This window comes from Artibeus jamaicensis, unplaced genomic scaffold, assembly GCF_021234435.1.
Source record: "Artibeus jamaicensis isolate MK-2021 breed Jamaican fruit bat unplaced genomic scaffold, CSHL_Jam_final contig_447, whole genome shotgun sequence".
NCBI lineage: Eukaryota > Metazoa > Chordata > Mammalia > Chiroptera > Phyllostomidae > Artibeus > Artibeus jamaicensis.
The window spans coordinates 238,762-265,508 of record NW_026521834.1 but is presented as its reverse complement, the minus strand read 5'-3'; the positions used below and the strand labels follow the sequence as shown (position 1 = coordinate 265,508).

The window sequence follows — 26,747 nt, the reverse complement described above, 5'->3', positions numbered from 1 at the left end:
TCTTGTGAACAGGCTATGCAGAGACATGTTTGGATCAACTGGGCCACAAGGAAAACCAATCAATCAGAACTCAGCAAGGCCATCCTTACAAGCTATCTGCACCCAGAAGTATGGGCTCCCACAGCTAACAAAACCCCACAACTAAATAGAAATAGCAGATGAGACATTTCTAAAAGTGGCACAAATTCATTGGGAAAAAAGCAGTAACACATCAGTGGAAAGCAATTACAAAATATTGTTTAACTTATTTTAAGAGTATTTGCAAGTTGGAGAGGATAGGACATAGCAGACAACTAACCAAGTGTTAGGGCAAAGGCGAAAGGGCAAAGGCAACACCTGTAGGAAAAATGACTCATTTCCTGAGAGCCTTCTGCTAAAGTCTCCCTACTTTCTTGAGCCTCCTAGGAGGAGACGCAAAGGAGGGCCTACAGTCATTCATACAGGTACCTGGGGTGTTTCTACAGTTGTTCCTTGTAAGCAGTAGTCTTCTTTGAAGCTTAGAAATTTTCTCCAGGAGATTGGGCCTCTCTTGCTTGGATAAGAAGTGTGAGCACATTTTCTGCTTCCTGTTCAAAAGAAATGTCAGCTTTGGGGGTAAAAGAAAGAAAAAACGGAGACAAGTATTAACAGGTGATACAACTTCTTAGGCTTAGGTGGGCCAGCAGGATTTGGGGCTGCCTCTGAGGTGTCCTGCCACCATGCCATTATGGTTCTTGTATCACTTTATTGAACCACTGAGTTTGAAGAGAGGAATAAGCAGCAGTTGGGAGTAAAAGGTATAAAAGCAGCTCCCATTTGCACGATATTTTGCAGTTTATAAAAATGTCTTACATATGTCCTCATGTGAACCTCCTGACAAGCCTGGGAGTGTGGGGGAAATTGTCATTCCCAATAAACATGAAGAAACTGAACTCAGGTGAAATAACTTGTTCCATAGAATATCTGGTTTCACAGCCTGGTGGTGCCACTCATTACCACAGACAAATCATTTGACTTCTTTAGTGTCAGCTTCCTCCTCTACAAAATGTGGGGCGTTGGATTAGGTGACATTAAATAATCATTTCAGCTCTAATATTGTCTAATTCATTTATTCAATTACGTGTATAGGCTTTTCTCAGCTTGCAAATCACATTCAATGAGCATCTATTCCACGCAAATGGCCATTCCACCCAAGAGCTCCCATCTCTGAAAGAAGCATTTGAACTCCCCTCTCTTCCTTACTGCTGGTGATACTTAGACACCCATTTATAAACACTAGAAGCTTTAGAGTCTATCCCTCCCTGCCATTTATACTGACTGAGAGCACAAAGAACTCAGAACTTCTGTCACTGCAGTGGTCCTGTGCTCTCCTTTAAGAGGACTCCCAAGCCTGTGCTGGGGCTGTACTTGGTAGAAACAGCAGTCCATATTAGAATGCAGAATGATTTTTTCTGTTAGAATCAAATTTTAAAGACTGCTTGAGTTCTGTCATGTTAAGAACTATAGCTAGGTACATTCTGAATTAAATTGTATCCTGTGAAATAGTCTGGAAGCCTCACTCTCCTATTCACAAGTTTTTCTGAAGCAAGCACATTAAATTTCAACAAATGCGGTTCAGGAACACACCTATCAATAGGCTGCATTTCCTTCCTTCCTTTCTTCCTTCCTTCCTTCCTTCCTTCCTTCCTTCCTTCCTTCCTTCCCTCCCTCTTTTCTTCCTCCCTTCCTTCCTTCTCTTTTATCTTTTGCACCAAAGGAAGCAGTTTTTATTGATGAGTTATCTCCAAAAACCAAAAACTCTATGTACCCACTTTCTGTCACCTCTATCTCTCTAGGATCTCACATTGCTCCACCGGGGAAAAAAACATACATAGCCTTTTGGTTTTCCAAAGCCCCAGGCTTTCTCCTTCCTGTGTAGCCTTAGAAATTCAGTAGCAATATTTTTTTTCCAGCAATGCCTGTTTCAGCTACTTAGTAGCAATTGTGGAGGAAGTAACACGAGGGAGGCAGTTAGATGAGTAAGAGATACACAAGAAAACAGGAAACTAGATTATCAAGCATGGCTCCATCCAGCCTCAGTGGCTTGATCCTTCAGTTGTATTTCTCTTTATGCTGAATCACACCTCTCTGAATCAGACCCAGGATTTCCACTGCCTGCCATGGACCCAGCCCCAGAGGCATGAGATAAGATAGTCTAAACTAGGGTATTTCCTGGCCCACAAAGACTTAAATGTGATCTGCCAAACAAATTTTGCTACCCCTGTACATCTTGGCTGTTTTTCCATCCAGTTCAGGACTGCAATTTCTGGAGCAGTAGTAAGGTATGTGATAGGAATGTGAAATTCAATGCCAAACTCGTATTTGAGGAGATTATAGATTTTACAAACCAACTAGTCCCTTCCTTGTTGGACTCTAGTTGGAACCAACCAGTGTCTGAATTCTTGTTCACCGCATACTACATGAGAGAATGATAATTCCTCCTTGAATTGCTGTACTTAACAATTCCTGATCTCAAGGTTTGGTGTTAGTCTTCAGCACCTGGATCTCAAACACCACACTGGGTGACGTTGTCCACCATCTTGGACGAGGGCACCTTACCCATCATTCTTAACTTTTCAGGGTCATGTTTCTCAGTCTCTAGTCCAAAGCCCAACATATAGACATGCCAAATAAATGATCTTAGATGACTGCTGTTTCTTTTAAATAACCATTTTCATTGCTAAGTGCCTGTGTTCCTGCAAATTTTTCATAGTTTAAGTAGCATTTCAGCCTCAGATGATAGGTCCAGAGTAGGAGCAAAGGGACAACAGCCCTCCTAGTGTTTGGGTATCAACACCATGCCTTTCCTAAGACCACCTGTCTGGCTCCGCTGTTAGAGACAACACTGGGTGGGAATGGATGTGGGAAATTCTTGGCCTACTCAGTGGCATTTCTTATCAAGTGCTGACCTCACTTACCTTAGAACAAGGGCTAGAAAGTAGGTGGGTCTTCAAAATTTGAAGTATCAGTCCTAGGCTCAGGATGACTATTTTTAGCCTTTAAATATCTACAGAGCTATTCCCTCCAAATTTTATAAACCCTGCTAGTCAATAAAAGAAATTAAAGTATTTATTTTGTTAACTCTGTGTTTGCTTTCTAAGAGCACAGAATACAACATGAAAAACAGACTCAAATAACTCTAATACTAGACAGGCAGGATGCTGGGAAGATGGCAACAGAGTAGGACTGAGCAGCTTCTAGCTCCTGTACTCATGGGTGAAAATCCTGGCAGATCTATACAGAAACAGCACAATAAACCACCCGTTACCCAGCATTTATGAAATTAAAAGACCAGAGATTGTGACCGATGCCTAAACACCAGACAACAGCAGAGTCAGTTAGTGGAGCTGGGATACACGCGACCCCTGTGCCTCCGCCATAGCAACAGGCCTGGGAGCTGGGGAGTCAGGTTCGGGAGCCAGACACTCCAAGCCCCTGTGATGGTACTGGATGCCAGAGGAGTCAGGTATGAGAGCTGGAACACTGGAGGTCCCTGTGCTGCTATGCAGATGGGCCTGGGCACCAGAGAGCCACTACAGGAGCCGGGACATTCTCGGCCCTTGTGCCACTGCCATAGCAAACAGACTAAATGCTGGGGAGTCAGGTATGGGAGCCAGGACATCCTAGCCCCTGTGCCGCTGCCATTGCAGCGGGACTAGCCAGGGAGTCAGCTACGGGAGCCTGGACACTCCAAACCCCTGTGACAGTCCTGGGCACCAGAGGAGTCAGGTAAGGGAGCTGGGATTCTCGGCCCCTGTGCTGCTGCCTTAGCAATTGGACTGGGTGCTGGAGGAGTCAGCTACTGGAGCTGGGACACTCAGCAGTGGTAGCCAACCAGCATGGAGACCAGCGCGAGGACCAGCATGAGAGTAGGTGGAGACGGAGAACATCAAGATACTTGAAGGAGTCTGCACCACTGAACTTCACAGGTATCATACCACAGAAATTCACACCATAAACCAAGGGTGTCAGAACAGATCAATTTTAGAAGCTGAGACTAACAACAAGAGTCTCAAACAATGGGAAGACAAAGAAACAATCCCCAAATGAAAGAAAAAGCAGAAACTTCAGAAAGAATGTTAGATGAAATAGAGGCTAATCAACTATCAGATAGTGAATTCAAAGCACTGTTTATTACGAAGTTCAAAAGCTCACAGTGAGCTATCAGAAACTACAGGGGAACTACCATGATATCTCTGCAAACTACATCAACAAGAAAAAGGAAATAGAAAATATCAGCAGGGGACAAGAGGAAATAAAGAATACAATTTCTGAATTGAAGAACACAGTAGAAAGTTTGAAAAGTAGGATAGATGAGGCGGAGGATAGGATTAGTGAGTTGAAGGACAAAGTAGAAAGCATCTCACAGAAAGAGCAAGAAAATGAAAAGAGGCTCAGAAAAAAGGAAGAGGGATTAAGAGAAATGCAAGACAATAGGAAACGTAATAATACCCGAATAATAGGAATACTAGAAGGAGAAGAAGAACAAGGGATAGAAAATGTATTTGAAAGAGTATTGAGAGTAAATTTCCCTAATTTGATGAGAGAAAAAGTGACACACACCCAGGAATCACAGAGTCCCAATCAAGAGGAACCCAAGGAGGCCCACTTCAAGACACATTATCATCAAAATGGCAAAATTCCAAGACAAAGAGAGAGCCTTAAAGGCAGCAAGGGAGAAAAAAGAAATAACATACAAGGGAGCCCCAATAAGGTTAGCTACTGACTTCTCAATGGAAACACTCCAAGCAAGAGGAGAATGGCAAGAAACATTCCAAGTAATGAGAACCAGAGGCCTGCACCCAAGACTACTTTACCCAGAAAGGCTCTCAATCAAGATAGAAGGCCAAATAAAGACCTTCGAAGACAAAAGAAGTCTAAAAAATACGCCTCCACCAAACCAGCTCTACAAGAAATACTAAAAGGACTGCTTTAAGGGAAGGAAGGAAAAGAGAGAGACAGAGAGGCACACAGGTACAAAAATGGCAATGAATAACTACCTATCAATAATAACCTTAAATGTAAATGAATTAAATGCTCCAATCAAAAGACACAGAATAGCTCAATGGATAAGAAACCATGATCCACACATATGCTGCCTACAAGAGACCAACCTCAGGACAAAAGACCATCACAGACTAAAAGTGAAAGGCTGGAAACAAGTTTTCCAAGCAAACGGACAAGAAAAAAACGCTGGAGTAGCAGTTCTCATATCGGACAAAATAGACTTCAGAAAAAGGGCCATAAAGAGAGACCCAGAAGCTCACTTCATTATGCTCAAGGGAAGAATCCACCAAGAAGACATTAACATTGTAAACATATATGCACCAAACATAGGGGCACCCAAATATATCAAGGAAATTCTAGAGGGCTTCAAGAAAGATATTGACAGCAACACAATTATAGTAGGGGATTTTAACAAACAAATATCAAAAACAGACAGATCTTCCAAATAAAATATCAATGGACTTAACTGATATATAGAGAGCCTTTCATCACAAAGAAGCTAAATACACATTCTTTTCAAATGCACATGGAAAATACTCAAAGATAGACCACATGATAGGACACAAAACGAGCGTCAACAAATTCAAGAAAATTGAAATCATATCAAGCAGTTTCTCTGACCACAAGGGACTGAAATTGAAAACCAACCCCAATAGAAAAAACTCAAAGTACCCAAAATCACGGAGACTGAATGGTATGCTATTAAACAACTAATGGGTCAAGAATGAAATTAGGGAAGAAATCAAAACATTTCTGGAAACAAATGAAAATGATCTCACAACAACACAAAACTTATGGGACACAGTGAAGGCAGTCCTGAGAGGGAAGTTTATAGCAATACAGGCCTACCTAAAGAAGATAGAAACATTTCAAAGAAACAACCTAACCCTATGCCTGCAAGAACTCAAGGAACAACAACAAAGGCAGCCCAGAGCAAGCAGAAGGAAGGAAATAACCAAGATTAGAGCAGAATTAAATGACATAGAAACTAAAAGCACAATTCTAAGGATCAATGAATCCAGGAGTTGGTTCTTTGAGAAGATAAACAAAATAGACAAGCCTTTAAGTAGGCTCATCAAGAAAAGAAGAGAGAGGACACAAATAAACACAATCAGAAATGAAAGAGGAGAAATTACAACTGACACCACAGAAATAAGAAGGGATTGTAAGAAATTACTATGAAGAACTCTATGCCAAGAAACGTGAAAACCAAGGGGAAATGGACACATTTCTAGAAAAATACAATCTTCCAAAACTCAGTGAATAAGAAGCAGAAAATCTAAACACACCAATAACACCAAAAGAAATTGAAACAGTAATCAAAAAATTCCCATCACACAAAAGCCCTTGGCAGATGGTTTCACAGGAGAATTCTACAAAACATTTAAGGAAGAGCTAACCCCTATTCTCCACAGACTATTCCAAAAAATCCAGAAGGATGGAAAACTCCCAAATTCTTTTTATGAAGCCAGCATCACCTTAATTCAAAAACCAGATAGAGACACAACAAAGAAAGAAAACTTCAGGCCAATATCGCTGATGAACATAGATGCTAAAATTCTCAACAAAATATTGGCAAATCCCATCCAATAATATATCAAAAAGATCATACACCAAGACCAAGTGGGATTCATCCCAGGGATGCAAGGATGGTTCAATATTTGCAAATCAGTAAATGTAATACATCACATAAACAAAAGCAAAGACAAAAATCACATGATCATATCAATAGATGCAGAAAAAGCTTTTGATAAGGTACAACACCCATTTATGATAAAAACACTCAGCAAAGTGGGAATACAGGGAGCATTCCTCAATACAATAAAGGCCATATATGAGAGACCTACAGCCAACATCATATTCAATGGGCAAAAACTAAAAGCTTTTTCACTAAGATCAGGAACAAGACAAGGATGTCCACTTTCACCACTTCTATTCAATATAGTATTGGAAGTTTTGGCCACAGCGATCAGGCAAGAAAATGAAATAAAAGGCATCCAAATAGGAAAGGAGGAAGCAAAACTGTCACTGTTTGCAGATGACATGATAGTGTACGTGGAAAATCCTATAGACTCTACCCAAAAACTGGTAAAACTAATTAATGAATTTGGCAAAACAGCTGGTTACAAAGTCAATATCCAGAAATCAAAGGCATTTTTGTATACCAACAATGAATCAGCTGAAGCAGGAATCAAGGAAAAAAATCCCATTCGATATAGCAAAACCAAAAATAAAATATCTGGGAATAAATCTAACTGAGGAGGTAAAAGACCTGTATGCAGAAAACTACACAGCCCTGAAGAAAGAAATCAGGGAAGACACTAACAAAGGGAAACATATCCCTTGTTCATGGATTGGAAGAATTAACATCATCAAAATGTCCATACTACCCAAAGCAATATACAGATTCAATGCAATACCTATTAAAATACCAATGAATTACCTCACGGATATAGAACAAACACTTCAAAAATTTATATGGAACCATAAACGACCCCAAATAGCAGCTGCACTTTTGAGAAAGAACAAAGTAGGAGGGATCACAATACGTGATATCAAACTGTATTACAAGGCCATTGTAATTAAAACAGCCTGGTACTGGCATAAAAACAGGCACATAGACCAATGGAACAGAACAGAGAGCCCAGAAATAAACCCAACTCTTTATGGCCAATTAATATTCAACAAAGGGGGCAGCAACATAAAATGGACTAATAATAGCCTCTTCCACAAATGGTGTTGGGAGAACTAGACAGCTATGTGCAAAAAAAGAAAAAAAGAAAGAAACTTGAGCACCAACTTACACCATACACCAGAATAAATTCAAGGTGGATAAAAGACTTAAATATAAGCCATGACACCATTAAAGTCCTAGAGGAGAACATTGGCAAGAAAATCTCAGATATTTCATGCAGCAACTTCTTTACTGATATGTCCCCTAGAGCAAGGGACATAAAGGAAAGAATAAACAAATGGGATCTCATCAAAATTAAAAGCTTTTGCACGGCTAAAAAAAAAACAGTATTAAAGTAAAAAGAGATCCAAGTGTATGGGAAAACATATTTGCCAATGATACCTCAGACAAAGGTTTAATCTCCAAAATATACAAAGAACTTACACGACTCCACTCTAAGAAGACACCCAACCCAATTAAAAAATGGGAAAAGGACTTGAACAAACACTTCTCCAAGGACATACAGAACATCCAGAGACACATGAAGAGTTGCTCAATATCGTTAGCTGTCAGAGAGATGCAAATTAAAACCACAATGAGATACCACTTTACACCAGTCAGGATGGCTATCATAAACAAAGCAACAAACAACAAATGTTGGAGAGGGTGTGGGGAAAAGGGGTCCTTAGTTCACTGTTGGTGGGAGTGCAGACTGGTACAACCATTATGGAAAACAGTATGGAATTTTCTCAGAAAAATAAAAATCGACCTGCCTTTTGACCCAGCAATTCCACTGCTAGGATTATATCCTAAGAATCCTAAAACATCAATATCAAAGAACCTATGCACCACAATGTTCATAGCAGCACAATTTACAATAGCCAAGAGTTGGAAGCAACCTAGGTGCCCATCAGTGAATGAATGGATCAAAAAATTGTGGTACATATATACAGTGGAATTCTATGCAGCAGAGAGAAAGAAGGAGCTACTACCCTTTGCAACAGCATGGGTGGAACTGGAAAGCATTATGCTGAGTGAAATAGGCCAGGTGTTGAAAGACAAATACCATATGATCTCACCTTTAACAGGAAGCTAAACAACAAAACAAACAAACAAGCAAAATAAAAACAAAAACACGGAAATACAGAACAGGGGGAAAGTGACCGGAGGAGAGACGGGAGGGAATTTCAGGGGAAAAAGGGGAAGGATTTACAGGAACAAGTATAAAGTACACATGGATAAAAACTAAGGGGGGTGGAAATGGGAGGGAAGTGAGGAGCACTGGGTAGGGGCTGGGATGGGAGTAGAAAACAGATAAGTGTACTTGAACAATAATTAATTAAATTTAAGGAAAGAAAAAAATAAACAATCACACCTGAGAAATAGCAGTAACAAAGTAATCGAAAAAATTTTTTAAATATTCATGTTTTCATGGTTGAAATTCTCAAAGAAATAAAACATGGAGTAGCATGTTCAAAAGAAAAACAGGCTTTAGGAAGCAAAAAACTTGCAAGTACAAAAAAAAGCAAAACCCACAGTATATATCTTTAAACTGAAAAATATAGCATTAAATAAAAATTGGTCCAAATTATAGACTGGACAGAGCTGTAGAGAGAATTAAAGAATAGGGGAATATATAAAATCTCTTAGAATTTAATTATAATGAATTAAAAGATAGAAAATCTGAAAGGAATTAAAATACATGAGGTGCTCCAATATGGTGTAATAAAAGTTTAGGGGGAAAATAGAGAAAATGACAGACACAATAATGGACGGTAAAATGGTGTATTCCTAAAATAAAAGAAAGAAATGAGCATTCAGCTTTACAAAACTTATGTTAAATGTAATAAATGTCCACCCTGAGTGGGGTGGCTCAGTGGTTTGGGCACTGTCTTGTAAGCCAAGAGGTACATGCCTGGGTTTTGAGCCAGTCCCTAGTTGGGGGCATGTGAAATGCAACTGACTGATGTTTTTCTCATTCATCAATATTTCACTCCCTCTCTCTAAAAATAAATAAATAAAATCTTTATAAAATAATATAAACCTCCAAACACCATATAATAGATAAACTGCAAAACATTAAAATAATAAAAAATTCTAAAAGTTATGTAAGAGATATATTAACTACAAAAGAACCTCAGCAGACTTCTCATCAGCAATAACAGAAATTCTTTGGTAAAACATAGAGGAAAAAAATGAAAAATTTTAGGGAGATAGGAGTGTTAGAGTATATTTTTCATGTGGAAACTCACTTATTGACCTTCTAACTTTTTCTCCCATGAGGACTCAAAGATACCCTCCCTCTTAACCACAAAATTGAGAAATGCATACCATTTAGAGTAAAAAATGGCATGGCTCTAGACAATTGATGTAATTCTTCAGCAAGATGGAGAAAACAGCCCTTTCAATTATGCTTTTCTTTTCCTTTTAAATGTTTTATATATTTATTTTTAGGGAGAGGAGAAGAAAGGGAGAAAGAGAGGGAGACAAACATCAATGTGTGACTGCCTATCACATGCCTCCTACTAGAGTCCTGGCCCACAACCCAAGCTTGTACCCTGATTGGGAATGGAACCAGCAACCCTTTGGTTCACAGGCCTGTGCTCAGTCTGCTGAGTTACATCATCTGGGCAATTATGCTGTTCTTTTCTTACTGTTATAGAAATAAAAATAATTTTCATCTGAACACTTGCATATTAGGTGAAAGGGTATGTGTTGATTTACTCTGTTAAAAATATACAAACTCATGTTTGTAAGCAAAATATAACCAAAGACACTGAAATTGAGAACAGGTTGACAGTGACCAGAGGAAAGAGGGGAGAGAATTTCAGGGGAAAGGTTTGCAGGAACAAGTATAAAGGACACATGGACAAAAACAAAGGATGTTGGAAATGGGAAGGAGGTGGGGAGGTCTGTGGGAGGTGGGCTGGGATGGAGGTAAAAGGCAGAAAAGGTACAATTGCTGTACTTTAACAGCAATTAAAATAAAGTAAAATTTAAAAAATATATCATGTTTGTAACATAAGTTCCAAATTTAGTCTTCACCTGATTTGGTTTATGATAGTCTTCTACCATGTTCAAAGGCCTATCTGCCTTCTACATGAGTCAAATAAAGTAAATGGGGATCCTTCTCTTTGCCTCTTTCAGGGATTTAATGGCATTTTTAATCTCTTCACCATAAATTGGGCATTGCTTTGATCCACCATTTAGTATAGCAGCAAAAAGCATTCCACTCTTTCCGTACCATGATAGCTCTCACTCTATAGGTCAGGGAAACATGAGGCTTGTTAGTGCTTGAGTATTATTCCCAATATACACTCCAGATCTTGGGAAGACAAAGGATGTGTTTGTGGACCTACTAGAACTATTGTGATATGGACTCAGCCCCAATTCCATGTGTTTCCTCCTGACTTAGTTAGGCAGGAAGCCTGAGATATAATCACCAAACCTGATACCTTGATTTTTTAAAAAGGTCTCTATAACGTGGCACACTCCTCAAGAGTGTTGTTCTGGGCCCTCATGATTTAAGCTCAGAGCCAGCACTAAATACAGTATGAAAAGGTATCAGTATTTCCCCTCCACCTAAGTACAGTTGCCTGGAAAATGGCTGTAGAAAGACTCCTTTGGGGAAGGCTAGAAAGAAGATATACTCGTGACAATATGTCAGCATTCTATCTCAAGGGTTTTGGTCTTTTTTTCACTGAAAGATCTCTGAGGCTTTGAACTTGTGGAGTTGATGCTGACATAACTCTCCCATAACCCTTGATGAGGGTTGGCCAGAAGGGCCCTGGCCAGAAGGAATGTGTATTATTTGGGGAATGAATTGTAACTCCTTCCTTATCTCTTTTTGGGAGTCGCTTCTTGTTCTGTGACTACTTCTTGACCTTTCTACATGGACACACTGAGATAATTTGTTTAGAGTCATGCATAGGACATGTGCCTCCTCTGTCTGGGACCCTTCATAATGAGCCTCAAACTGGAAGAGTGTGGTCTCTCTCTCACTGACCCACTGCCATCAGTGCACTTCTATAATGTGAGTAATAAATGGCAGGTTGACAACTGCTAGTCCTCTGGTATGAGAGATGCACATCCAGCAGAGCTCTCCCAGCCACCACGGATGAGAAAAATTATCCTGTACACAGTCTTGTTGTTCCAGCAGGAAAGAGGATGGTGATCCCCTCTAGTGGAGAATGCCATGAGCCCTTCTCTGAAACAGCTTTTATTGGGGTTGGAATGTGCAAGGGTAAACAGTATGCATGCATGGCTCATCGATCAATGTCAACAGGTATTAGTCATACAAAAACAGGTATTATCTATAGATAACAATTGAAGGAACAGAGAAATCTGACTTGAGGTCTGTTAGTCATGCTCATGCCAGATAATTTTTAAGACATGTTTAATTAGATAATACTCCTTATGCCTTGAACTTAAACATCCAGCTTATATTAACAGGGCTATATAAAGCAAAATGAGCTTCAAAGGATATAATGTATTTATCAGGCCTTATTTTCCATGGGGCCCCTTGGTATTAGCATTAGGTCATGTTTGCCACCTGCATTTCCTGGTTTTCCAGTGAGACTTACTGGCCTCTTTCAAGACCTGCTCTAGCAGGGCTACAATCTCCAAACCCACACAGAGTGGTCTCTAACACTCTGGGTAGTTTTTTTTTTTTTTCCAGGATATCATGAACACTTAAGCTGCTCCCAGTTTGGAGGTCCTGCATTACAACTGGTGTCATGAACAGGATATTCCAGAAAATACTCCTGTCTTGTAGAGAGTGTATGTGATAACATGCAAGGTCGGAGAGGCCACAGGTGAATCCTAGGAATAATGTGGTAAATCCCAGGGTGGTGAACCAGTATTGGGGGGACATACCCAATACTCCTGAAGGCCTTGCAGATGACCTTCATGAAGGAAAAGAAAGAAGCAGCTGAAGCAAAAGTGTGGTAGTTAGAGAGTGAGCTTAAGTTAGAAAGAAAAATAAGGAGATAAGATTCTAGGGCTCGTCCTAGTCCCTTCTTGAAATTTTGCCTTTGCTTTAGATTTTGTTTTGTTTTGTTTTGGAAAGGAGCAGCTTAGGTCACATTTTAGACTAATTAGAATTATTTTGCTAAAGGTCTAGTAAATGGGGTAAGATTTTTATGAAATTTATTCATGAATTTGTCAATCTAAAGAATGTTAATTACGTGTGTTTAAGTTGGGGAAAATATGGCTTTGATAATAAAAGATATAAATTATAATAATATATTTTGAAGGAAATGGAATTAAAACTAGATCGGTCTGATTTCTAGATGAGTTAAAGGAACTAGGAATGTTACAGAAGCCTGGTGTAGAGGGAAGAAGAAAAATAGAAGCAAATGAGAACATCTTGTGCTTTCTCTACCCATATTAGTAAGTAAAATTATATGTATAGTTTTTATGTGTTAGTCTTCATGTGTATAATCTTTATGTGATATGTGTTCATCTGTGTATTACATGTGGTGTGTTTTCTGACTCCAGGTGGCATAATTAGGGTGTAATATTTTATTGGCCTAAAGAAAGTAAACACATATAAATTAAACATTATCCTATGGTTTAGACAAATTATTTGATGTTAAAAATTGGTTTTAAATTTAACTAATGTCTATTAAAGTTATTTCCATAAAACGTGTTGTTTAAAAAAACTGTTATAATCTTTCAATTAAGTTTGACAGCCTTCTCAAAGTTTAAATTTTAAGAGACTTTTTTTTAAAATTTTATTTAGTTACTTTTCAAGTACATTTTTTTCCCTTCCCCCCCCCGTCTCCCCCCTCCCTCCCATTCCCCCCCACACCCCCAGTCCTCATCTCTGTGTCTTTCATACTTGTTCCTCAAAATCCCTCCCCCTTTTTCCTTTTTCCCTTTAAGTTTCCTTCCCTCTCCCCTCTGGTCGCTGCCCACTTGTTCTCTATTTCAGCGTCTTTGTTTTTATTCTGTTTGCTTGTTTGTTTTATTCTTTAGCTTCCTGTCAAAGGTGAGATCATATGGTATTTGTCCTTCAATGCCTGGCCTATTTCACTCAGCATAATGCTTTCCAGTTCCATCCATGTTGTTGCAAAAGGTAGTAGCTCCTTCTTTCTCTCTGCTGCATAAAATTCCATGGTGTATATGTACCACAATTTTTGGATCCATTCATTTACTGATGGGCACCTAGGTTGCTTCCAACTCTTGGCTATTGTAAATTGTGCTGCTATGAACATTGTGGTGCATAGGTTCTTTGAAATTGATGTTTTAGGATTCTTGGGGTATAATCCTAGCAGTGGAATTGTGGGTCAAAAGGCAGGTCAATTTTTATTTTTCTGAGAAAATTCCATACTGTTTTCCATAATGGTTGTACCAGTCTACAATCCCACCAACAGTGAACTAAGGACCCCTTTTCCCCACAACCTCTCCAACATTTGTTGTTTGTTGCTTTGTTTATGATAGCCATCCTGACTGGTGTAAAGTGGTATCTCATTGTGGTTTTAATTTGCATCTCTCTGATAGCTAACGATATTGAGCATCTCTTCATGTGTCTCTGAATGTTCTGTATGTCCTCCTTGGAGAAGTGTTTGTTCAAGTCCTTTTCCCATTTTTTAATTGGGTTGGGTGTCTTCTTAGAGTGGAGTCGTGTAAGCTCTTTATATATTTTGGAGATTAAACCTTTGTCTGAGGTATCATTGGCAAATATGTTTTCCCATACAGTTGGTTGTCTTTTTAATTTCATACTGTTGTCTTTAGCCATGCAGAAGCTTTTTATTTTGATGAGATCCCATTTGTTTATTCTTTCCTTTATATTCCTTGCTCTAGGGGACATATCAGTAAAAATGTTGCTGCGTGGAATATCTGAGATTTTCTTGCCAATGTTCTCCTCTAGGACTTTAATGGTGTCACGACTTATATTTAAGTCTTTTATCCACCTTGAATTTTTTCTGGTGTATGGTGTAACTTGGTGCTCAAGTTTCATTTTTTTGCACGTAGCTGTCCAGTTCTCCCAACACCATTTGCTGAAGAGGCTATCTTTACTCCATTTTATGTTACTGCCCCCTTTGTCGAATATTAATTGACTGTAGAGGGTTGGGTTGATTTCTGGGCTCTCTGTTCTGTTCCATTGGTCTATGTGCCTGTTTTTATGCCAGTACCAGGCTGTTTTGATTACAGTGGCCTTGTAATACAGTTTGATATCAGGTATTGTGATCCCTCCTACATTGTTCTTCTTTCTCAAAAGAGCAGCTGCTATTCGGGCTCGTTTATGATTCCATATAAATTTTTGAAGTGTTTGTTCTATGTCTGTGAAATACGCCATTGGTACTTTAATAGGTATTGCATTGAATCTGTAAATTGCTTTGGGTAGTATGGACATTTTGATGATGTTAATTCTTCCAATCCATGAACGAGGTATATGTTTCCATTTGTTTGTGTCATCCTTGATTTCGTTCTTCAGTGCTGTGTAGTTTTCTGCATACAGGTCTTTTACCTCTTTGGTTAGGTTTATTCCCAGATATTTTATTTTTCTTTTTGCTATATCAAATGGGATTTTTCTCTTGATTTCTGCTTCTGCTGATTCATTGTTGGTATACAAAAATGCCTTTGATTTCTGGATATTGACTTTGTATCCTGCTGTTTTGCCAAACTCATTAATTAGTTTGAGCAGTTTTTGGGTAGAGTCTATAGGATTTTCCACGTACACTATCATGTCATCTGCAAACAGTGACAATTTTGTTTCCTCCTTTCCTATTTGGATGCCTTTTATTTCCTTTTCCTGCCTGATCGCTGTGGCCAAAACTTCTAATACTATATTGAATAGGAGTGGTGAATGTGGACATCCTTGTCTTGTTCCTGATCTTAGTGGAAAAGCTTTTAGTTTTTGTCCATTGAGTATGATATTGGCTGTAGGTTTCTCATAAATGGCCTTTATTATATTGAGGAATGTTCCCTCTATTCCCATTTTGCTGAGTGTTTTTATCATAAATGGGTGTTGTACCTTATCGAAAGCTTTTTCTGCGTCTATTGATATGATCATGTGGTTTTTGTCTTTGCTTTTGTTTATGTGATGAATTACATTTACTGTTTTGAGAATGTTGAACCATCCTTGCATCCCTGGGATGAATCCCACTTGGTCATGGTGTATAATCTTTTGGATATATTGTTGGATGCGATTTGCTAATATTTTGTTGAGGATTTTAGCGTCCATGTTCATCAGCGATATTGGCCTGAAGTTTTCTTTCTTTGTTGTATCTCTATCTGGTTTTGGAATTAGGATGATGCTGGCTTCATAAAAGGAGTTTGGGAGTTTTCCATCCTTTTGGATTTTTTGGAATAGTCTGTGAAGAATGGGGGTTAGCTCTTCCTTAAATGCTTTGTAGAATTGTCCTGTGAATCCATCTGGTCCGGGGCTTTTGTGTGATGGGAGTTTTTTGATTACTGCTTCAATTTCTTTTGCTGTTATTGGTCTATTCAGGTGTTCTACTTCTTTTTCATTGAGTTTTGGGAGATTATATTTTTCTAGAAATGTGTCCATTTCCCCTAGGTTCTCAAATTTCTTGGCATACAGTTCTTCATAGTAATTTCTTACAATCCTCCCTATTTCTGTGGTATCAGTTGTAATCTCTCCTCTTTCATTTCTGATTGTGTTTATTTGTGTCCGTTCCCTTCTTTTCTTGATGAGCCTACTTAAAGGCTTGTCTATTTTGTTTATTTTTTCAAAGAACCAACTCCTGGATTCATTGATCTTTAGAATTGTACTTTTAGTCTCTATGTCATTTAGTTCTGCTCTGATCTTAGTTATTTCCTTCCTTCTACTTGCTTTGGGCTGTTTTTGTTGTTGTTCCTCGAGTTCTTGCAGGTGTAGAGTAAGTTCATTTGTTTGAAATGTTTCTGTTTTCTTTAGGTAGGCCTGTATTGCTATAAACTTCCCTCTCAGGACTGCCTTGGCTGTATCCCATAAGTTTTGGGTTGTTGTGAGATCATTTTCATTTGTTTCCAGAAACTTTTTGATTTCTTCCCTAATTTCATTCTTGACCCATTCATTGTTTAATAGCATACTGTTCAGTCTCCATGATTTTGGGTGTTTTGGGTTTTTTCCTTTGGGATTGGTTTCCAGTTTCTGTCCCTTATGGTCAGAGAAAATGCTTGGTATGATTTCAATATTCTTGAATTTGTTGAGGCTTGTTTTGTGCCCTATCATGTGATCTATCTTTGAGAATTTTCCATGTGCATTTGAAAAGAATGTGTATTTAGCTTCTTTGGGGTGAAGAGCTCTGTATATATCAGTTAGGTCCATTTCATCAAGGGTGTTGTTTAATGCCGCAATGTCTTTGTTGATATTTTGTTTGGAAGATCTGTCCATTTTTGATAGTGGGGTGTTCAAATCCCCCACTATAATTGTGTTGCTGTCTATATCTTTCTTGAATTCCTCTAAGAGTTTCCTTATATATTTTGGTGCTCCTATGTTGGGTGCATATATATTTATGATGTTAATGTCTTCTTGGTGGATTCTTCCCTTGAGTATTATGAAGTGACCTTCTGGGTCACTCTTAATGGCTCTTTTTTTGAAGTCTATTTTGTCTGATATGAGAATTGCTACCCCGGCTTTTTTTCTTGTCTGTTTGCCTGGAAAATTTGTTTCCAGCCTTTGATTTTTAGTCTGTGATGGTCTTTTGTCCTGAGGTGGGTCTCATGTAGGCAGCATATGTGTGGGTCATACTTTCTTATCCATGACGCTATTCTGTGTCTTTTGATTGGAGCATTTAATCCATTTACATTTAAGGTTATTATTGATAGGTACTTATTCATTGCCATTTTTGTACCTGTGTTCCTCTCTGTCTGTCTCTTTTCCTTCCTTTCCTTAGAGCAGACCTTTTAGTATTTCTTGTAGAGCTGGCTTGGTGGCAGCAAATTCTTTTAGACTTCTTTTGTCTTGGAAGCTCTTTATTTGGCCTTCTATCTTGATTGAGAGCCTTGCTGGGTAAAGTAGCCTTGGTTGTAGGCCTCTGTTTCTCATTACTTGGAATATTTCTTGCCAATCTCTTCTTACTTGAAGTGTTTCCATTGAGAAGTCAGTGGCTAACCTTATTGGGATGCCCTTGTATGTTATTTCTTTTTTCTCCCTTGCTGCCTTTAAGATTCTCTCTTTGTCTTGGAAGTTTGCCATTTTAATGATGATGTGTCTTGAAGTGGGCCTCTTTGGGTTCCTCTTGAATGGGACTCTGTGAGATTCCTGGATTTGTGTGACTTTTTCTTTTGTCAAATTAGGGAAATTTTCTCTCTTTACTCTTTCAAATATGTTTTCTATCCCTTGTTCTTCTTCTTCTCCTTCTGGTATTCCTATTATTCGGATATTATTACGTTTCATATTGTCTTGCATTTCTCTTAATCTCTCTTCATTCTTTCTGAGCCTCTTTTCCCTTTCCTGTTCTTTCTGTGAGATGCTTTCTACTTTGTCCTCCAATTCACTAATCCGATCTTCTGTTTCATCCACCCTATTTTTAATGCTTTCCACTGTGTTTTTTAATTCAGAAATTGTATTCTTCATTTCCTCTTGGCCCTTGCTAATAATTTCCATTTCCTTTTTCATGTTGATATAGTTCACAGTGAGATCATTGTAACTTCCCTGTAGTTTCTGGTAGCTGATTGCGAGCTCTTTGAACTTCCTGATCACCAGTGCTTTGAATTCAGTATCTGATAGTTGACATGCCTCTGTTTCATCTAACATTCCTTCTGAGGATTCCTCCTTTCCTTTCATTTGGGGATTGTTTCTTTGTCTTCCCATTGTTTGTGAGACTCTTCTTGTTAGCCTCAGCTTCTTAGATTAATCTGTTTTGACACCCTGGGTTTATGGTGTGAACTTTTGTGGTGGAATGCCTGTGAATTTCAATGGAGCAGTCTCTTTTGGTTATCCTGTTGTTCTCTGCTTCCACCTACTCAAATATGCAGCAACTTGTGGCTTCTCTCCTAGAACAATGTGCAATTTGTCTCTCTGATTCTACTATTGGGAGGCCTCTTCTATGGGTCCAGCTCTGGTCTTTTTATATTTTCAAGTTGATTGTGACTCTTGTGGGTAAAAGAAATGATAAGGAAAGAAATAAAAGGAAGAGAGAAAAAATGGTAGGGGAATGGAATAAAGAGCAATAAGTTTAGAAAGAAAAGAAAAGGAAATAAAACAGGAAATCCGGGAAAAGAGGACAAAAGTATGGAAAGATGAAACAGTAATAAAGTTTAAAAGAAATAACAGATTACTTTAAAAAAGCAAAAAGATAAAGAAGAGGAATGGAGAGGGGGGAAAGGTAAATAAAAAAAGAAAGAATAAAAATAAAATAAAGTAAAAAAAAAAAAGCACCAAAATAATCTCTCAAACACAGCCTCAGAAAAAGGAATGTCTCTTGTTGGCTTCAAACTAGCCGAACCGGTTTTTCTGGTTGCAGTGGGCTGAGGGTCGATTGTTGTGATTTTTTCAGCCAGCCCCTCTCAGGATCCAGACACTTGGCGCCTCTCCCCCAGCTCCCTACAATGGGGAGCTAGGACTTTCTCGCAGCACTCCCCTCCCAGGGGTTACTGCCATAGTCTGGTTTGCTGTGTTTGCAGGCACCTGCACCGGCCTAGTTGCCTGGTTCCCTCGGGATTGAGCACAGGCCTGTCCCCGTTCAGTTGGGAGGCCCCAGACCCTCTGCCCAATCCTGGGCTCGCTGCCAAGCTGGGTGTGAAGCAGAGCAGGCTGCCGAGTCTACTGGATTCAGAGCCCCAGGCTGTACCTCTGAGTTCTCCTGGGCTGGCAACCACAGAGTCTTTGGTTGGGGCCCTTTGTCCTCCGCACCCTCTCTGTAAACTCTATCAAACAAGTCTCTCCTGGCCCCCCACCTTGCTTGGCCAGAAAGGGAGGGGGTTGAGGGTCTCAGCTCTTTTCCCAGGACCCCTCAGCGTCCCGGGCTTCCTGATAGTCTGAGGGGGGGGAGACTGGAAGCTGGGAGCCGATCTGAGGACTGGGAGCAGACCTAAAAACTCTGTGTGCTCATCATGGCACGCTGCGTGGTGTGTATCCCTTCTGTTCCTGTGTTTGTCTGGGTCCCCTGGCCAACCTCTGGCAAAAAAAAAAAAAAAAAACAAATAAACAGTAACAACAACAACAGAGAAACCTTTCCCTTGTTGGTTTCAAACTGTCCAGATTGGTTTTTCTCGTTGTAGCAGGATCTTCCTGTGTGCTGGGATGCCGGCGCAAGTGCGCGCATCAGCCGGGCTACCAGCTTGGGGTGTGGGCGCCTGTGCACCCGCCGCGCGCACTAGCCAGGCTACCGGACTGGGGTGTGGGTGCCTGCGTACTTGCCGGGCACACTCCCGGGCTGTCCGGGACTGTGCAACCAGCGCTTCCCGGTCCGCGCCGGCCCCGAGCACTTCCTGGTCCGCACTGGCCCCAGCACTTCCCGACCCTAGTGGCGTCAGCCTAGAGTTCTCTGCGCCCCCGCTCGCGCGGGAAACCGTCTGGCGCTTCTAGGACCAGTAGCCCCGGCTCAAAGAACCCTGCGCCAGTGCGCGCCAGAGTCCGGCTATGCGTGCGAGCAGGAAACCATCAGGGAGCGTCCTTGTCCTGCGGCGCCTCTCCAGACTCTCTGTGCCCGCGAGCTCGTCCTTCTGGGACTGGCGCAACCGGCAGCGGGCTTCCCGGTCCCCTGGTGTTGGCTCAGAGGCCTCCGCTTCCAACAGACCTTCTGGGACCCGGAGTAACCGGCAGGGCGCTTCCCATTCGTGTGGCTAGTCCCCAAAAGCCTCCACTTTCCCCCTGGCTCGCTGCAAGGTCGGATAGGAAACAAGCCAATCTGCCTTGGCAGGAGAACACCTCAGTCCACTTTCAATAAAACAAAACAAAACTTTCCGGACATCCTGTCTCTCATTCCTGCTCAGTCCCCAACCAAACCCGTGAGGTTAATGCTTCTCTGGATTCCTCCCAGGCTTGCAATCACAGAGTCTGCAGTTGAACCGGGCCCTGTGTCTTTGTACCCCTCCCCAAAAATGCAAGCCGGCAAGCAGACAGGTCTCTGCCTGGTGTTATCCAATTTTGCTTATACAGGATGCAGGGGAGCTGCTGGCCCACGCTGGTGGCCACTGGAGCCGCTGGGTGCCCAAGCTCCTGTGGTAGACCTCTCTGGTGTTGGTCTCAGACCGATGGTTCTGGACCCCGGCTGTAGATGCAGCACCCGGGCCACCTGGCCTGGGGCGCCAGCCCCCCCTGTTGCTTTGTCTTTACTCTGGACCCCAAAGCCCCACTGATCTGCCGCTTTCTGGTGTTTCAGCGTCCAACAGAGTCTCTGTTCTTTCAATTTCACAAATGCTGGATAACTGATGGATTAGTGCGCTGCTTTTCTATAGATCTGCCAGGATTTTCACCCACGAGTGCGGGAGCTAGAATCCGCTCCCTCTTACTCCGACGCCATCTTCCCACACTTAAGAGACTTTTTAATTGAGAAATGAATTTCAGTTATTCCAATGGGATCCTAGAATACCTCAAGAATTTTTTCTCCCTCCTTTATAAAAATGAAGTTTTGGAACCAATTAGCCTATTTAATATACTTAAAGTATATGGAAAATTTTGTCAAATAAAGAAATAATAAGTGTCTTCTATTCATATACACATTTTTATTGCTAAAGTAGATATTTTAGAGATTATATAAGTTCTGCTATATTTTCATTTATAATTTTAGTTGTTATCTTAAAATGTTGTTTCAGGAAACAAATTCTTTTCTCAATTGCATTATACTCAACTCCATAACCACGTCATCTTAAGCTTTGTCATTTAGAAACAGTCATTATTTTCCTCTAATGTATTTGCAAAATATATTATGTCTTGGGGAGGGTTCATAGAGAGGACCCTGACTTGTTTTGAATTGCATATTTCTGAAAATGGATTTTTTGATATCTTTGAACTGAGTGAAGATTGCTGGAGCTATGTAAAATAACTGGATTTATAGAGGTGCTTGTGGATGATCAGGATAAACAGAAATTAATTAAGGGGAAATAAGGAACTGAAGATAATTGTGACTCATAACTTTTTGTTAAAAATATTGCTGATTTTTAATCATTTGTCTTTCAGACATAAGAAAACTTTCTGTTTCTTAAAACAATTTGGTAAAGTACACTTTTATAAGCAATATTGAGGCATTTATATTTTCTCCCTGCTTGATCCCTCTGGAATTTGTAAGCTCTTAATGAGTATTATTCTTTCCAATGCAATATGTTTGCATAAATCCAAATAAAAACCTTATTTATTCATAACAGGGTGCATAAAGCCAGTTTCCAGTTGTGATTTTATCACCTAAGTCTTTGTCTGGAGTGTCATGATGAAAGGAGTCTTGCCTGAACTTTGGGTGTCATCAGAAAGCTGTAAGGAACAGTAGAGGGCCAAGATGGAGGTGTAGGCAGAAATGCTTGATGTCCTTGAACAACCAAAAGAAGGAAAACAACCAATTTAAAAACAAAGAACAACCAAAACTGCCAGAAAAACATTTGCATAGAAGTCCAAAAATAAAGGAATTGAAGAAACATTCAACCAGAGGTAGGAGGGGCAGAGAAGGGCAGCATGGTGGAGAGAATGCAACAAGACAGTGGCTGAAGGATGGGGTGGGCAAGGCAGTGGCTAGTGGAACACACAGGCAATCCCACATTCAGGAGCAGACAAGCCTGGGGGAAACTGGGGGAGTGAGATGGACCACAAAACCCTGGGTTTCAGCACAGGAAACTAAGGACTCAAAACCACAGTTTGAGGAAAAGATCTGTGGGGACTGTGGTGGTGAGAGTAACTCAGTCTCACAGGAGCGATGCTGGAGAGACTCACAGGATCCTAAAACAAGCAAAAATCCACCCACCTGCAAATCAGCACCTAGAGGGCACAAATCACTTGTGGGAAGGGAGGGAAGTGACAGAAAGTGGGACAAGAACAGAGCAAGTGGCATTGTTCCCTCTCTGCCCCATGCCCCCAACAGCGCCACAAAGCAGCAAAGAGGATTTCCCACCCCTGACAAATACATAAGGCTCCACCTTTTACATGTAAGGAGTGTACCAATGTAACAAACAGGTGCACCAAGACAAAGAAATTTGACCCAAATGAAAGAACAGATCAAAACTCCTGAAAAAGAGCTAAGTGAGGAGGAGATAGCCAACCGATCAGATGCAGAGTTCAAAACACTGGTAATCAGGCTGTTCACAGAATTGCTTGAGCTCTGTCACAAAATAAAAGAACAAATGAAGTCTACATAAAGTGAAATAAAAGAAAATGTACAGAGAACTAATAGTGAAAGGAAGGGAATCAGGACTCAAATCAAAGATTTGGAACAAAATGAAAAAATAAGCATCCATCTGGAACAGAATGAAGAAACAAGAGTGCAAAAAAATGAGGATATGCTTAGGAGCCTCTGGGACAACTTTAAACATCCCAGCATCTGAATCATGGGGGTGCTGGAAGGAGAAGAATAAGAGCAAGATACTGAAAATTTATTTTAAAAAATAATGAAGGAAAACTTTCCCAATCTGGTGAAGAAAGTCTATTCCTGAAATAGACTTCCAGAAATTCCAGGCAGCCTAGAGAGTCCCAAAGAAATTGGACCCAAGAAGGAGCACACCGAGGCACAAATATAATTAAGTTATGCAAGATTAAAGATAAGGAGAGAAGCTTGAAAGCAATAAAAGAAAAGGAGACAGTTACCTACAAAGGAGTTCCCATAAGACTATCAGCTGATTTCTTAAAAGAAACCTTGCAGGCAAGAAGGGACTGGAAAGTATTTGAAGTCATGAAAGGTGAGGACCTGCATCCAAGATTACTCTATCCAGCAAAGCTATCATTTAGACTGGAAGGGCAGATAAAGTGCTTCCCAGATAAGGTCAAGTTAAAGGGGTTCATCATCACCAAGCCCTTATTATATGAAATGTTAAAAGAACTTATCTAAGAAATAAAATATCTAAAACTATGAACAGTAAAATGACAACAAACCCACATTTGTCAAAAACTGAACTTAAAAAATAAAAACAAATAAACAACTAGAACAGGAACAGAAGCACAGAAATGGAGATCACATGGAGGGTTATCAATGTGAAAGAAGAGGGGAACAATGGGGAGAAAAGGTACAGGGAATAAGAAGCAGAATAGATAGGCACAAAATAGTTAGGGGGAGGTTAACATAGTATAGAAAATGGAGAAACCAGAGAACTTATATATAGAACTCATGGACATGAACTGTGGGAGGGGGGGAGTGCTAGAGGGTGAGGCTGGGAGGAGGGTGGTAGAAGGTATAAAAATTAGGACAACTATGATAGCATAATCAATAAAATATACTTAAAAAAGAAAGCCATACGAAATTAACATTGACTTTGAAGCCAATAAAAGCCTTTTGGAGAAATGGCCTAGTACCTTGCTTGGTCACATAGCTCATGGCAGTCTTTACAGGTGAGAAGAAAAGGTTATTTTCCTGAAAGATGGCATGGGAAGAACCTCAAGATATTTCAGGGACCTCAAGAATTTAGAAAGCTCACCCAAATCTGAAGGTACTACAGGCAATGCCTATGGCAATGTTGTGGCTTGGAAAGCCTATATGAATAATTAATTTTCCTTTTTTATTTATGCAAATAATCACCAGATTGAAACTGGAATTAATACAGTAAATGAATTGGTCTTGATTTGGCTCTTTGATAAAAATGAGGGTGATTTTAGGGAAAAAATTATGTTGTTTTTTTAAATTTTTTTATTTAGTTATTTTTCAAGTACAGTTTTTTGTCTATTTCTCCCCTCCCAGCCCCCCTGCCCCGTTTCCCCACCTCCCTCCCATCCCCCCCCAGTCCTCATCCCTGTGACTTTCATACTTGTTCCTCAAAATCCCTCCCCATTTTTCCCCTTAAATTCTCTTCCATCTCCCCTCTGGTCGCTGCCCACTTGTTCTCTATTTCAGTCTCTTTGTTTTTATTCTGTTTGCTTGTTTGTTTTATTCTTTAGCTTCCTGTCAAAGGTGAGATCATATGGTATTTGTCCTTCAATGCCTGGCCTATTTCACTCAACATAATGCTTTCCAGTTCCATCCATGTTGTTGCAAAGGGTAGTAGCTCCTTCTTTCTCTCTGCTGCATAGAATTCCATTGTGTATATGTACCACAATTTTTGGATCCATTCATTTACTGATGGGCACCTAGGTTGTTTCCAACTCTTGGCTATTGTAAATTGTGCTGCTATGAACATTGTGAGCATAGGTTCTTTGATAACCTATGTGAGAACCTATGAGCATAGGTTCTTTGATATTGATGTTTTAGGATTCTTAGGATATAATCCCAGCAGTGGAATTGCTGGGTCAAAAGGCAGATCGATTTTTATTTTTCTGAGAAAATTCCATACTGTTTTCCATAATGGTTGTGCCAGTCTGCAATCCCACCAACAGTGAACTAAGGACCCCTTTTCCCCACAACCTCTCCAACATTTGTTGTTTGTTGCTTTGTTTATGATAGCCATCCTGACTGGTGTAAAGTGGTATCTCAAGTACAATACAATTTTTGACACAACTATAAACATGTATGCAATTCAAATATTGGCAATTTGCTTCAAAATGCAATTCTCAGCAAGTTTTGGTAATTTATTCAGTTCTGGATTAGAATTACTGGATTCACAAGGCATAAGGAAGAAATTACCAATTAACTCAGTTAGCTAAATATTTATTTTATTTTTTAAATTGAATTTATTGGGGTGACATTGGTTAATAAAATTATATAGGTTTGGGGTAGAAAACAGGAATTTTGCTGGGGATGAAACAGTGCTGGGTGGCAGCTAATATTGGCTAAAAATAAACCCTGAAACAGACACTGTCTGTCAGGAGCAGGTGTTTTGGGGAAGTGGGATTTTTGACTTCTGAAAACAAATAGCTCATGGGCCTTTGCAAGGCAAGATTGGGCACTTGGTGGCAGAAATGAAATTTACTTTCTTTCCCTAAGCTCCCAAAAAGAAAGTTTCCAAGTCTTCTATCCCATCCTCCATCCCTAATACCACAACATACCACATTCCATCATGGCTCTCCGTTGTTGTTTTACCAGCTCTTGCCTAATATAAACTCACAGAGGCACCACCTACTAATTCAAGGATTATAGAATTTCTCAAAATAATTTGGACTGAACAACTGCTGCCCCTGGAAAGAGACTGAGTGGAAATTCCAAGGCCTCAGGGCAAGGTTCACACTCTCTCACACTAAAGCTCCTGCCACTGTGTCCCTGTAGGAATCTTGCCAGGAAGCAAATAGGAAGAGCAAATCTTTCCAACCTGCACTCCATTTTTACATCAAAAAGAAATTAGTCAAGTCTAGATCAATATGTTTAAAGCCCCTTTGTCATACAACACTCTTCAATTACAATCTAGTGTAAGCTCATGTGTAGAACAGGCCAAACTGAGCAGCCCTGACTGCGTTGTGAAGCAAGGAGAAGCTAAGCCTTCCCACTTTGCGCCATCTGTCTCTCCCTCCTGTGGGCCTGGATGAGCTGTAAGAATCTGTTCTACCATAGCTCAGGGAAAAATGGTATAAGGCTCAGAGATTCCAAGGAGTAAGGGACACACTGAACAGAGCCAAACCTGGAACTAAATTGTACATGGGGTGGGTCTACTTACCTCATGTCAGTATTGTACCAAGAGAGTGGGGCCAAACTGAGGCATTAACCCTGTCCATGTGTGGGGGCATGCAGAGTGTCAGATGGCCTCAGCTAGAAGGAGAGAAGCCTTTAGATTCAGGGACACAGACAAGACCAGAGACCATGAGCAGATCATCTTGACCCAAACAGAACTACAATGCTTATAGTGTAAGCATTTGCACAGGACAGTGGAGAGGATCCAGTTGATGGGCAACTTTGAATGTCTGTATGGGAAGCCTGGATTTGATCCAATAGGCAATAGGAAACCTCTTTAACATTCTGATTGGAAGAATGTCTCATGAAAGATCCCTATAAGAATAGAGGCTGGGCTCACATAAAATCAGCTCTAAGGAGGAACATGTCTGGACTAGGGAAACCTTCAATAGGCACTGTATCTTAGATCCTTCCCTTCCCTT

General features: G+C 40.2%; 1 pseudogene; it reads right to left on the bottom strand.

Annotated features, from left to right (window-relative positions):
• Positions 1-2,070: 2,070 nt before the first annotated feature.
• LOC119049406 (ubiquitin-fold modifier-conjugating enzyme 1-like) lies at positions 2,071-26,316 on the bottom strand (annotated as a pseudogene).
• Between the last annotated feature and the right edge of the window lie 431 nt (positions 26,317-26,747).